This window comes from Adiantum capillus-veneris, chromosome 14 (assembly GCF_014529385.1).
Source record: "Adiantum capillus-veneris isolate H3 chromosome 14, ASM1452938v2, whole genome shotgun sequence".
Lineage (NCBI taxonomy): Eukaryota > Viridiplantae > Streptophyta > Polypodiopsida > Polypodiales > Pteridaceae > Adiantum > Adiantum capillus-veneris.
This window is the reverse complement of record NC_140944.1, coordinates 21,426,077-21,438,986: the sequence shown is the minus strand read 5'-3', so window position 1 is coordinate 21,438,986 and position 12,910 is coordinate 21,426,077.

Genomic DNA, 12,910 nt, shown 5'->3' with positions numbered 1-12,910 from the left:
CATCACCCATGGTGGAATCTTGCACATTAGTATTGGCACAGACTTTAGCCTTCATGGGACAATCCTTGGCAAAGTGACCAAGTTTTCTACACTTGAGCATGCCCCAAAGTAGATCCTGAAATTGAGAGGAATTGTTATGAGCCCACCTCCAACATTGACCACTAGGCTCTTTGGTGGTGTCCTACAAGCACTCCAACCTATACAAACCCTGTTGGAGGTCTTGCCTAGACCCCTCTTGCTAGGAACAAGCAAGGTGGTCTCTAGTTGGCTGGCAAGCTTCCCGATGTTATCCTATAGCCAACAAGGTAAACCCACAAACTCGACCCAGACAGGATGAATCCCCTGGAGAGATTTCGTCGAGTCAGAAACCAGCTCCCACCGTACCACACAAACAGTTGTGTTGTAAATATGAGAGGACATTTATCTAAGATCTTGGAGACATCAAGTCCCTCCTTGAATCTTACTAGATAGGAGCCCTTGGCAAGGTAAGTAGCATTTTCAATTGCTCATCCATGCCCAGGAATTTGTGGACCCTGAATCCATTAAATCAGTTTTATCTATTCGGGGCTCTCCCACTGAAATGAAACACAAGTGTAAGCTTAGCTTGTATGGCAAGTTTCTTTTTAATAAGTGCTAGCGGAATTGCAATAGTGATAGCCTCCACAACCTCCAGCTGCTATGGAAGAGATTTCTTAAAAGCATTATAGGCTCGATCCGACAGTCCTTTTTCAGACATTCCACAATTTTTGGCATGTGAGATAGTTCTTTTGATACCCTGTTGTTTTTACATCATTTTTCTAAAAATATCTCAATCTTTTTGTTCACCTCTTTCAACTCTTGTTCGAGCCGGGATTTTCATTTTTCAATTTTTCATATCCTCCATCACACAGTGTCGTTAGAGCAGTATGATTTTAGCAGTGTAGTTAGAGCTAAGACCCTTTAGTATGCTTGTGAACGAGATGCTAGGCCTTAGAGCGGTAGTATTGGTTGACTCCTTGCTTCCATTCATGAAAATCAAACCCTGAGGCACACTTTCCCTTAGGGTCTTTACCTCAAAGTTATTCCCTTAGCCATAGACGTGTGGTCATTCACTTTTTCTTTGTCTTTGGCTTTATCAGAGGAGACCTTCTCAGTCGAAGAAGCTTTATCGTCATTCTGGGCCAGGTGGAGCCCTTGTCAATGCTTCACCCATCTTTATGATGATACTCGATGAGGTCGACCCATCACCTTCATCCGTCGGTACAACTTGTTCGTCCATAGGCAATTTTCCTATTGCAAGCATTTCAGAAAACTTTAAGATGACTTCTTCCATGGGCAGCCCCCTAACTCCATTGCTATCAAAGTTAAAAGACAAGCACCATGGTTTTCCCAACCGTTGAAGGGATAAATGTTAAATTGTGAAAAGAGATCCAACCCAAACCACAATAGGTGCTGAAGACTCCAGTGATGTCATCCCTAGCTAACAGGTCCTTGCTCCTTGCTTAATGTTATCAACCCCAGATTGTGATCGATAGTAGCAATACGTAGGCTATATGGTATTCACACGGGGTGTCGTGGGTGCTTAGTGAGCCCAACTCTCCCTATGAACTCAAGCTCCCTGTGAGCCCTCAACTCCCACTACCGTTGAGCTCACCTAACCGTCGTTGGGCAATAAAAGCTTGGCTTCAACCCTAGGCTCCCTTTGGTTACTTTCTTCACCCCCTTCAGTGTAATATGCTTACACTCCAAAGTAGAACGAGAAGCTACCCACGTGGCTCATTGTTATTGGATGCAATAAATAAAGCACATAAATCAATCAGGACGTTAATGTAAAGGTAAATAAAGCAGGACGTTAACATGTGGATGGTGCTAATTTAAGGACTTGAAATTGAACGCAGTGTTTTGAAAGCAAATGCAGCCTCGTTCAGCGAACAAGGCAATAAAAAAGGAATGCGGGAGCTGTAAACAGCAATCGCAGGATAAGCTCGCACCATTTGCTTGCAAGATTCGATTCAAAACGGGCAAGTACTTACACATGCTTCTCTCTATGTGTATGTGCGTGTTTGTGTGTGTGAGAGAGTGAGAGAGTTACACGTGTGATTCAAGGCGGGCAAGTACTTACACATGCCTCTCTCTATGTGCATGTGCATGTGCACGTGTTTCTGTGTGTGTGTGTGAGAAAGAGAGAGAGAGAGAGAGAGAGAGAGTCCGCCGGCAAAGCTTGACACAGCTCAAAGCAGGCAGCCTTGCAGGACAAGCTTGACACAGCTCAAAGCAGGCAGCCTTGCAAGACTCAACAAGCAGAAGGCCACAACGGAGGGACACTCAGTCGTCAATGCTCTTCACATCTCAGTGAGGACTCAAGAGGACGTATTGTGTAGCCATTGGATTGTGTGTGTGTGTGTGTGTGTGTGTGTGTGTGTGTGTGTGTGTGTGTGTGTGTGTGTGTGTGTGTGTGTGTGTGTGTGTGTGTGTGTGTGTGTGTGTGTGTGTGTGTGTGTGTGTGTGAGAGAGAGAGAGAGAGAGAGAGAGAGAGAGAGAGAGAAGTAAAAGCTGAGGGTTTGAGACTGTAGTGATAGTGGAGAGCATCGAAAAGCCTAATACTGACACCAACTTTAGCAAAGAGAAGCCCAGACTCCAAAGTCCAAAGAACTGAGAACGAGCAAGTAAGGAAGAGAAAAAACTCCTACATTAACATAATGGCATTCCAAAACATTGCCCTTTTTCTAGCCGATTTCCTATGTCTAGGTCTACATTCAGAATGCCTCCCCCCTTCCTAATTGGAGTCCTTTGGGGGGAGGCATTCTGAATGTAGACCTAGACATAGGAAGGGTTGTATGCAGGGTTGTGTTTGATGGTACTTTCCTTTTTGCATCCTCTAGTTTCTTATGCTCTCTAATAGGGAAAAGTCTAAAGATACAACATAGAGACTCTGACTATGTGAACGGCTATGTGAAGTCATAACTTTAGCCATACCTACAAGGAAAACATAGAAATATTTAAAAAGTAAGGCTGACACAAGTGGTCATGGTTAAGATGGATTATTTTAACTTTTTAAAAAAGTCATCAATTGAAATAGTTATGCTAGCCTAAGTTGGCACATAGAGCTGGGATGGGCCTAGTAAGTAGATTATGAACATTCTACCACATGAGTGACTAAATTTTTTTGAGATCATTGTAGAAATTGTGCTCTCGTTCTTTGATAGTTCATGGCAAAAAACCAGTTGTTTCTATTGGATCGTTCTGTAAGGAGGTCAATTGCTACTGTTGCAACTGTTGAAGCCATTTGTAGGCCACTTCGCTTGGTATCAATGACTTTGTTGTAGCCTTAGGTTTCAATTTTTACTCTGGTATGGTGCGATACTTGGCTTCAAGTGTCTTCTTTGGCACCCACACCCACTTAGACTAATGCGACTTCTTTGACTTGTGTGGTTGGGGATGTGGAGCTAGTGGTGGTGATTTCTGCTAGTCTGGGTGATTAACTATTGTTTAGGCACCCAAATCTGCTTAGGATTGTTTTGCATCTAAGTTTTATGGTACCCAAAATTGCCTAGTTACTTGCATGTCTGTGCCATGACGATGAATTTGATGTGGAATAGTTGTGCTTTCTGTCAACTTAGTCTAGAGTGCGGCTTTCCACTCTTCTTTGCTATGAGCAAAAGTTACTCGCAATTGTCCCCCCTTGAATGTTAACTCGAGAACTTTGTCATCCCAATCTTGGACAGCTTTGTACATTCGCATCCATGTAAATCCCAACACTATATCTTCATTTATATGCTCATCAAGAATGTAGATAAATGTGTAAATAGTCATTTTTGGGTTTTTATTTTTATTTTTATTGATAATGAGACTTAAAAATAGAAAAATCCGGCAAAAAAAAATAAAGCTATGTTTTTCAATGGATTTTCTTAATTATTGGATTTTCACTTTACTTTTTCAGAGCATTTTTCTATTTTCTTTGATTTTTCAATAAACAGATCAAAAATTAATAATAAATAGCAAAGAAGCTCATATAGAAAAACGAAAGACACGATGGTGATTAGAAAGACAAGGCGGACAAGCACAAATTTCAATGAAATCAGAACATAGAAGCGGGAAGCCTAAATTAGGCGGCCATACCTACTTTTGCAAAATTCTTGCAGAATGAGCTACAGGAATCCGATCAAGGAAATTTTTGAGTCAAACATAGATTTCATGGCCTAGTAGGACTAATGAGGGAATCTAGGGAAAATTGGTTCAGGAAGTCCGGGTATAGATGTTCAAGGTAGGCTAAAACCACCTCATTTCCACTCGCAGCCTTTGCAGAGAGAGCTTTCGACCTCTTTCGCGCGTTTTTTTCGGAGTCCACAGTTGACCGTTCTCAACGCCGTCTCACACGAGACATGAAAGGTAAGTTCTTTACTCGTCAATGATTCATTTTGTATGGCGGGTACCAACTCTAAACCCCTAGAAAAAACCCTAGAAACCGAGCAGTGCACGAAGACCTACGATCAAAAAATCAGATGGGATTTGAACTGCAGCATGCCCTAACATAATAGAACTTGTCTATACCATCAGTTGACCATTCGGCAAAGGTCGAGGGGGTCGCCAGTAAAAAAGCTAGGTTTTTGACACATGCCAGAATTTCGATCTAACTCCACAGATAGCTTGCCTACGAGATTCATACACAATGTATATGATTGGTTTAGTGAAATCAATCATATACAATATATATAATTGGTTTAGTGAAATCAATCAATCAATGTATATGATCGGTTCATATACAATGTATATGATTGGTTTAGTGAAATCAATCAATCAAAGCCCTCGAAAAGCTGAAAATGGCTCGAAGGCTACAAAGCGTCGAAATTGACATACGGGGTCAAACTGACTCCAAATGAGCCAGAATTGGACGAGTTGCTACACGACTATGTTGCAGACAAGTCCAAAGCTTCAAAGTTGTCTGACCAACCCAACAAGCAGTGTAGTCACAAAAACCGGTGATTTCAGAGTTGACAAAGCACAAAGTGATGCCGACATGACCAAACTTGACCAAATTCAATTTAGGATTGTTTTAGGTGTGTAGAATGTGTCTAGGTCAAAATTTGTAAGCTTTGCAAAAAATTTGTCACTGTTGTAAATAATCGTAATTATTTACTTTTACACTATTTTTGCTTGGAAATTGTCACATCACCTCACCTATCATGTCTACACACCTATTACATGCCAAAAATCGAGTATGAGCCAAAATGAGCACCTATAACTTGGGAGATTGCCACAAAACACAAAGAAGTCTTTGCAAGCCAATTTTTGGGTTATGGACAACATTTCTTGATCCAAATCACCTCATATCTCATACACAGGGTCTATACAATGCTTAGAATCAAGTTGTACCAAAAAATGTTGATTTTGGTAGAAAATTTAATAATTAGGATTATTTACTTTCTAGCCAAAATTGGGGAGTTTTAATATTTTGCCATCATACATCCAAAGCACATGATGTGTTAAGCCCACTAGCCAAGTTTGAACCAATTTGGAGCTCAAAATCTCAAATTTCCTTTAAATCTACTATTTCAGATATCTAAAGCCAAAATCTGGTACCATAAATACTAGTGCACAAGGTACATCTCTCCCCACTATAGGTACATCTCTCCCCGAAGTATCCTTATTGCCTACGGGCAAGAATAGGGCTTGGGAGGACAACTTATCTTCTCTTCACTTCTCTTATATCTACATTTTGCACATACTAGAGTTATCTAGATGAATAGTCCACATGATGTGAATTTCTATCACTTCCACTCTATGCAATCTATTACAATTAATGTATAGATTAGCCATAGAATACACTTTCAACAACGTATAGTGTTTCTCTTTGGCCCAAAAATGCTCAATGAAATACTTCTTTCACCGGATCCCATCATACTACCCCTTATTGATTATAACTTTTCTTTTGATGTAAGTGTAGTTATCTTGCTATGAACCAAAAGAATTTGTACACACAATTAATCCAAATCACTAGGCAAAACATATATATTATGATAGGCACAAAATTACAATTTCAAAGAAAAATTCGTAGCTTGTTTGGTCGGTAAAGATTGAACGCCATTAATTCATCTATCAACGTTTTCATATTACCCATGATATGCATGACCATAGCCTTGATGTTTTCATCTTTGTGTTGCTTTGATATGCTCTTTTCTGTTATTTCTTCGTGTGTGTGTGTGAGTGCAAGAGAGAAAGAGTGGGACTTCTTTGATTGCACTTCCTTCAAAACCCTAGACTTCATGACATCTATGGTATAACTCCTCCATATAGTTTTTGAAGTTCTCTCACAAACTCTCACAGCCAAAAGTCCGGCGCTAACCTGGCAAGACATCAGACTTCTAGACATATTTTTGGTGACCTATGTCAAAAAGGAAAGGGCAAAGGGCCGCTTGACATCTGGCAATGACTGGCAGCATATGGGGACTCATAGGTGGCTGTTGACATCCTTAAGTGCTTCGTGTTTAGATAGGGTCATGCCTTATCATGGGTTATAGGTGCAATGGAGGAGCGGTTGGATGAGCAAGGGCTATGGAAGGGAGATCGGACCCTGTAGCTACTTATCTACTCAACCCACTCCAGAATCCCGTCACTAAGCTTGGGTATTAGCATTAGAAAATCATATGGTTGTCACCACGATTTGTATATATCTTCAATGTTCAAGGATTAGTGATTAGGGATCAGGCCTTTGTGTATACCTACTTTCATTCAAGTGATTTTATTTACTTATCTCTTTATTCTAAGCTACAAGCTCCCACAGCTACGGGCCCGGTGTCTTCCTAGAACTACACGCAACACTTCTTGATATTTTTGGTGAACCCGATGCAAATCTGCCAGGGTGAGAGTTTGTGGATAATCATGGGTGATCATGTGGAGCAACATGGTATGCATTTTGACCCAGCAACAGTGCAAATGTTTCAAGCATTTGCAATGTCCATGCAACAAAAACATGACATTGAAAGAAGGGAGATTTCAACAACCAAAGCCATACAAGCGGTCGTCAAGAAAATGGATCAATTCAAAGGCAAATATGTAACCAAGTACTTGTGCAAATATGTGAAGGAGATGGAGCTGCATTGCGTGTCACAAGATGAGATGATTCAAAGCTTTGAGGCTAGTTGTTGCTCCAAAAATTAGGGAACATGTAAGGGAAATTAAAGATGGGCATGCGAGAAACTGGCAAGAACTCAAAGTAGATTTAAAGGAGGAATATTTCATGGAAAACTCTGAGAGAGTGATCAAAAATACATTCTTAGAATGGGTAGTCAAGCCAAAGCAAGGACTATCAATAATAGAGCTATGTAGGGAATTTGAGCGGCGCTATTCACAACTCACCAAGACAGAAAAGACCACACTAGATGCAGAGAAGACATACCTTTTCTTACAAGCAGGGATTTTAATTACGCGATGACGCATTTTGTTAAATGTTAATTATTGTTGTTATTATCACTATTTTTTTCATGTTAATAACATATCTAATGTCATGACTTACGAAAACCGGTAGAAAACTTAGAATCGGCGGTACAACCAACAATCCCGGCGGGCCCGACGGGTTTATGATGAAACCCGGCGGGCCCGGCGGGACAAGCAAGAATCCCGCCGGACCCGTCATGTACCCCCTCCATATTTGGCGGCTCTATATAACCCTATAGTAGACATCACATCACATCACCTCTTCCTCTAAATTTGGTCATCCTTTAAAATTTAGAAGAAAAACTAAAGGTAAAAAAAATGAATAGTCTTTTAAAAAAATTAAAACTTAATGTAACTCTGATCATGGATCATTAGTTCTTTTTTGGACTGAACTGATTCTTGAAAGGAGGTAGAAAGGTGAATCTTTGGGTCGGTATCTCTACATTTGGGATGGACTAATCTCATGTTTAGTTCACTGTTATATTTGCTAAATTGATTGCTATATTGATTAAAACTTCTATCATGGGTCATTAGTTCTTTTCTGGACTGAACTGATTCTTGAAAAGAGATAGAAAGGTGAATCTTTGGGTCGATATCTCTACTTTTGGGATGGACTGATCACATGTTTGATTCACCGTTGTATTTGCTTTCTATTCCGATTAGAGCTCCAATCATGGGTCATTAGTTCTTTTTTAGACTAGACTGATTCATGAAAGGAGGTAGAAAGGTGAATCTTTGGGTCGATATCTCTTTTTTTGGGATGGACTGATCACATGTTTGATTCACCGTTGCATTTGCTTGCTATTCTGATTAGAGCTCCAATCATGGGTCATTAGTTCTTTTTTGGACTGGACTGATTCATGAAAGGAGGTAGGAAGGTGAATCTTTGGGTCGATATCTCTACTTTTGGGATGGACTAATCACATGTTTGATTCACCGCTGCATTTGCTTGCTATTTCGATTAGAGCTCCAATCATGGGTCATTAGTTCTTTTTTGGGCTGGACTGATTCATGAAAGGGGTAGGAAGGTGAATCTTCGGGTCGAGATCTCTACTTTTGGGATGGACTGATCACATATTTGATTCACTGTTGTATTTGCTTACTCATGTTTGAGTAGATTGAGGTTTATTCCCTTCAGGCTTCACTACTACGCTTGTGTGTGATATTGATTATAACACTAATGTTTGGTTTGAATAATACTTGAAAGAAGACATAGCATATTGAGCTATGTTTATTGGTATTGCAGGCATCCAATAAGTATGTCTTTCACCAGGAATGTGAGCGGTGATGATGGTGTCTCAAGCGTGGCTTCCTTGAGGAGACCTTCTACCTCGATGCCAGGTCCTACTTCGCAGGGCAAGCGAAAGGCAAGTGGAAAAATTCCAGTACCCGAGTGGAATTTTGCCACAAATTTAAATAAGTATCAAGATTGGAAATGTAACTTTTGTGGCGAAGAGAAATCTGGAGGAGCACCAAGAATAAGGGATCATTTGCTAGGTGGCAATACCAAAATCCAAGGAGGAAAGTGCAAGGGCTTAGGTGCGGAAGAAGCAGTTATGCACTTAAAAGCTTTAATTGGTAAGCTAATTTCCACGAGCAAAAGATCAAAACTCTCTACTTTCGACCATCACACCCCGGTATCGATAAGATCAAACCAGTATGAGGGATCATTGGGTGTAACGCCCACCAATGGAAGCACTCAAAGCAGGGAACCAACTTCTCATATCGATGGAACTACACCTCCAAACCATGGATCTCCTGACTTTCAGGTAGGATCGTCAAAAAGTAGACATGTTAGCTTACAGACGAGCTTCAAAATGCTTGCCTTAGAAGAAGCACAACTTGCTCTAGCTAAAGTCGTTTATTTCACTGGGGGATCATTGGCCATTGTCACCCGTGATGCATGGAAGTCAGCTTGGAAACGCATTGGGGAGTATGGTGTTGGATTTACCCCTCCAACATATCACCATATGAGAAACCAACTGTTGGATAAATGTTACACAAGCACACAACAGGATATTCAAAGGGTAATATTAAATACAACAGAACAATTTGGATACACCATAGTTAGTGATGTTTGGTCCACCGTTCAAAGGCGGCCATTGATCAACACCATGCTTGTATGTCCTCGTGGTGAATGTTTTATCAAAGTTGTGGATAGCTCTGGTCAAATAAAGTCTGGCAATTTTATAGCTGACATCATTGGCGACGCATTTGAGGAACTTGGAAAAGAAAATATTGTCCAAGTAATCATGGACAATGCCAAAAATTGAAGGGCTGCAGGTAGGATACTTGAAAGTCGCTTCTCTCACCTATATAGTGCTGGTTGCAGTACACACAGCTTGAACTTGGTATTGCAAGATTGGTACAAGAGGGAGGACACAGAGTGGTTCAAATGGATAGTAGACAATGCTCACTTAATAGTCAAGTTTGTTTTGAAGCGTGAGAGGGTTCTTGACATGTACCGTCAGAGGATGTCTACTATGTTAAAGCTGTCGTGCGAAACTAGATTTTTCACCAAGTACTATACGATAGAATCACTAATAAAAAATAAGAATGCTGTGATGGAGACATTTGTTTGTGCCACTTTTTCAGAATGGGAGGCCGGTCAAAGGGAGAAGATAAAAAGCAAAATAGGGGTGATCATAGATCTACTAGCTGATCGCCACTTCTGGGATGATGTGGTTGTGCACAATGTCATGATGCCAATTATTCTCGCATTACACCAACTAGATTCTGCCTTGCCTAACATAGGTAAGGTGTGGATGGCTTGGTGGCCTGTTCAAGAAAGTCTTGCAAATCCAGAGGAGCCCTAGGAGCCAATTGTGAAGCCTTGGAAGGCACCATTCACTCAAAAGAGGAGAGAAATTTTGAGAAAGTATGTGCATGGTCGATGGGTTGGAGCACATAGTCCACTACACAGCGTAGCTTTCTTATTGGATCCAGAGTATTGGGCAATGGAAATAGACAAACTTGATAAGGAGGTGCTGGAAGACTTTTATGATGTGATAGGCAGGTTTTATGATGATCCTGATGAGCATGCATCAGCTGTTACTGATCTTACGAAGTTTAAACTCAAAGAGGGTAAGTTTGGTACAAAATTTGTGCAGAAACTTGCCACGGAGCAACCAGCGTGGAAGTGGTGGATGATGAATGGTGGTAGTGCACCCACCCTTAAACGCCTAGCTGTTAGAATCCTAGTCCAATGTGCATCCAATTCAAGTTCTTAGAGAAACTGGAGTAAATATAAATATGTACATTCCACCATCAAAAACCTTCTTCTAAATTCAAGAGCTGAAAAATTGGTGTATATGTATTGCAACCATCGGCTATCAGCAAGAGTGCAAGTTGAGAACTACAAAGAGGAGATGCAGCACTGGACTTATGATGTAACCAATGATGAGGTGGACGACGACAGTGAGATGAAGGGTAATCTCATGAAGTAGAAACTACATGTACTTTAGAAGAGATTGAAGAGAATTTGGAGATTGAACCAACTTTGACCCGTCGCTCGCAGAGCGACGGTGGTTTAATTAATAAATTATCGAATCCATTGAGTGACTTCTGTTTAAGTTCAGAAACTATTTATCTTATAAGCTTTTTTTTATATTTAGTTTAAGGTTTAGACATTTGCTTAATAATAAACGAAGCCCTTAAAAACCTTTACAAGGCCACAAATCACTATTAAAGCTTCATAATATACAAAGCCCTAACAAATCTTTGCATTATCACATATCATAATTGAAGCTGAAGTGAGGACAATTCACAATTCACTAATAAATTCTCGCAAGACAACGAGTAAATGTTTTCAAATGTTACAAAAACTATCCAAGTGATAGTGAAATATTTGTGAGAATATCTTCATTCTCCTGTTCATGCTGACCTTTAAGCTTATTATAGTCTTCAGACATTTTGAACATTTCATATAGCTTTTTGGATATCTCATACTCACATATAGCACAATGAAAGTTATTCATCATGCTTTGCATCAAGCATGATATATGGTACATATGTCCGCATGGAAAGCTGAAGTGACCACACCACTCATGAAAGAATGATCTACATATGGGGCAAGGACCACCGTGCTCACCAGAAGCTGGAGGGGCCTCAATAGATGTTGGGTGCTCAATCAATGTGGCAGCATTTTGTTTTTTTATAGTCGCCTCTAACTCTTTTACGTGGCGAGATAGCACATTCACCTCCCTTTGCAAGTCTCTATTTAGGGTTGCTTCTGCATGAGAGCCTTGTGTAGCTTGTGATGCTTGCCTCAGTTGAGTTTGAAGCTCCTCCTTAACTTGGTGCACTTCCATTGATGCACCTTCTAGTGCCAATGACATCTCTTGCCGTGTGACAGTGGTTGCACTACTGCGAATGTCCTCAACCGTCATGTGAGGTGTCCTTGAGCTGAAGTCCACTACTTCACGCAAGACATAATGCATGTATAACATCTTGGTAAACCACAATGGACAATCCATATGATGCATAGGATGACCCATAACATCAAGATATATGCTCTCTCCGTTGTCTCGTATGTCTGCATTAACGCATTGTGATAGCTTGAGTCCGCCTTTCTTGATATTGTCATCTGCAACGCCTGGCCATATGGATTTGACCATTTCTCGGTCAATCCGAGTGTTCACCTCTTTCCATTGTGTACCCATTGGGTTGGCCCACTAGGAGCAACGAGCTGCAATTCGAGCGGTGTCCTTCACTCCACCGCCTTGACACATGGATCTGAGACGCTCAAAAGCGCGCTTAGCCGTTTGATTATCATTATCCATATCCTGATTAAACACTATACTTCAGTTACGGCATACAAACTTAATGATAATCAATTGCTATAAGAGTAACCACCATTTTACGATAATCAATTGCTATAATTTTAACCAACATTTTACGACAATCAATTGATATTAGAATAACCACCATCTTACGACAATCAATTGATATAAGAGTAACCACCATTTTTTAAATCAAAATGACAATCAGTGATTCCACGTGGCTTATTGCTTGAAACTTAAGAGAAAAAACAAAACTCATAGAAAATTTGTTGTCTATTGAGATATAACAAAGTGTTTTTATTACTCATACATCATCCATGGCGCATAAAACCCAATTTTTGAAAGTGCTTTTATAAGTCAAAAGTCTCAGAAAACCTTGCTTCATAAAGTACATCATATATCCATCAAAAAAAGGCTACACTCATTTCAGAGGGAGGGCGTAAGCATCGTTCTGGGCTTCAAATCTTTCTAATTCTTCGTCCAAAAGTGCCAAGGTCTTTCTGTCTGTGGATTTCTTCCTCACCCAACCTTCCACAACAATCCCAGATATGGCTTGTACCTCCACTGAAACCTTATGTTCGAACCAATCTGTGCTATAGTAGTCAAAGAACTCTCCACAAAACTTACAAAATTGCCATATCACCCATCCTATGGCGTACACATCTATGGCCTTGGTCCATGGGCAAGGGTGATTGCCATCTAGTAACTCAGGAGCT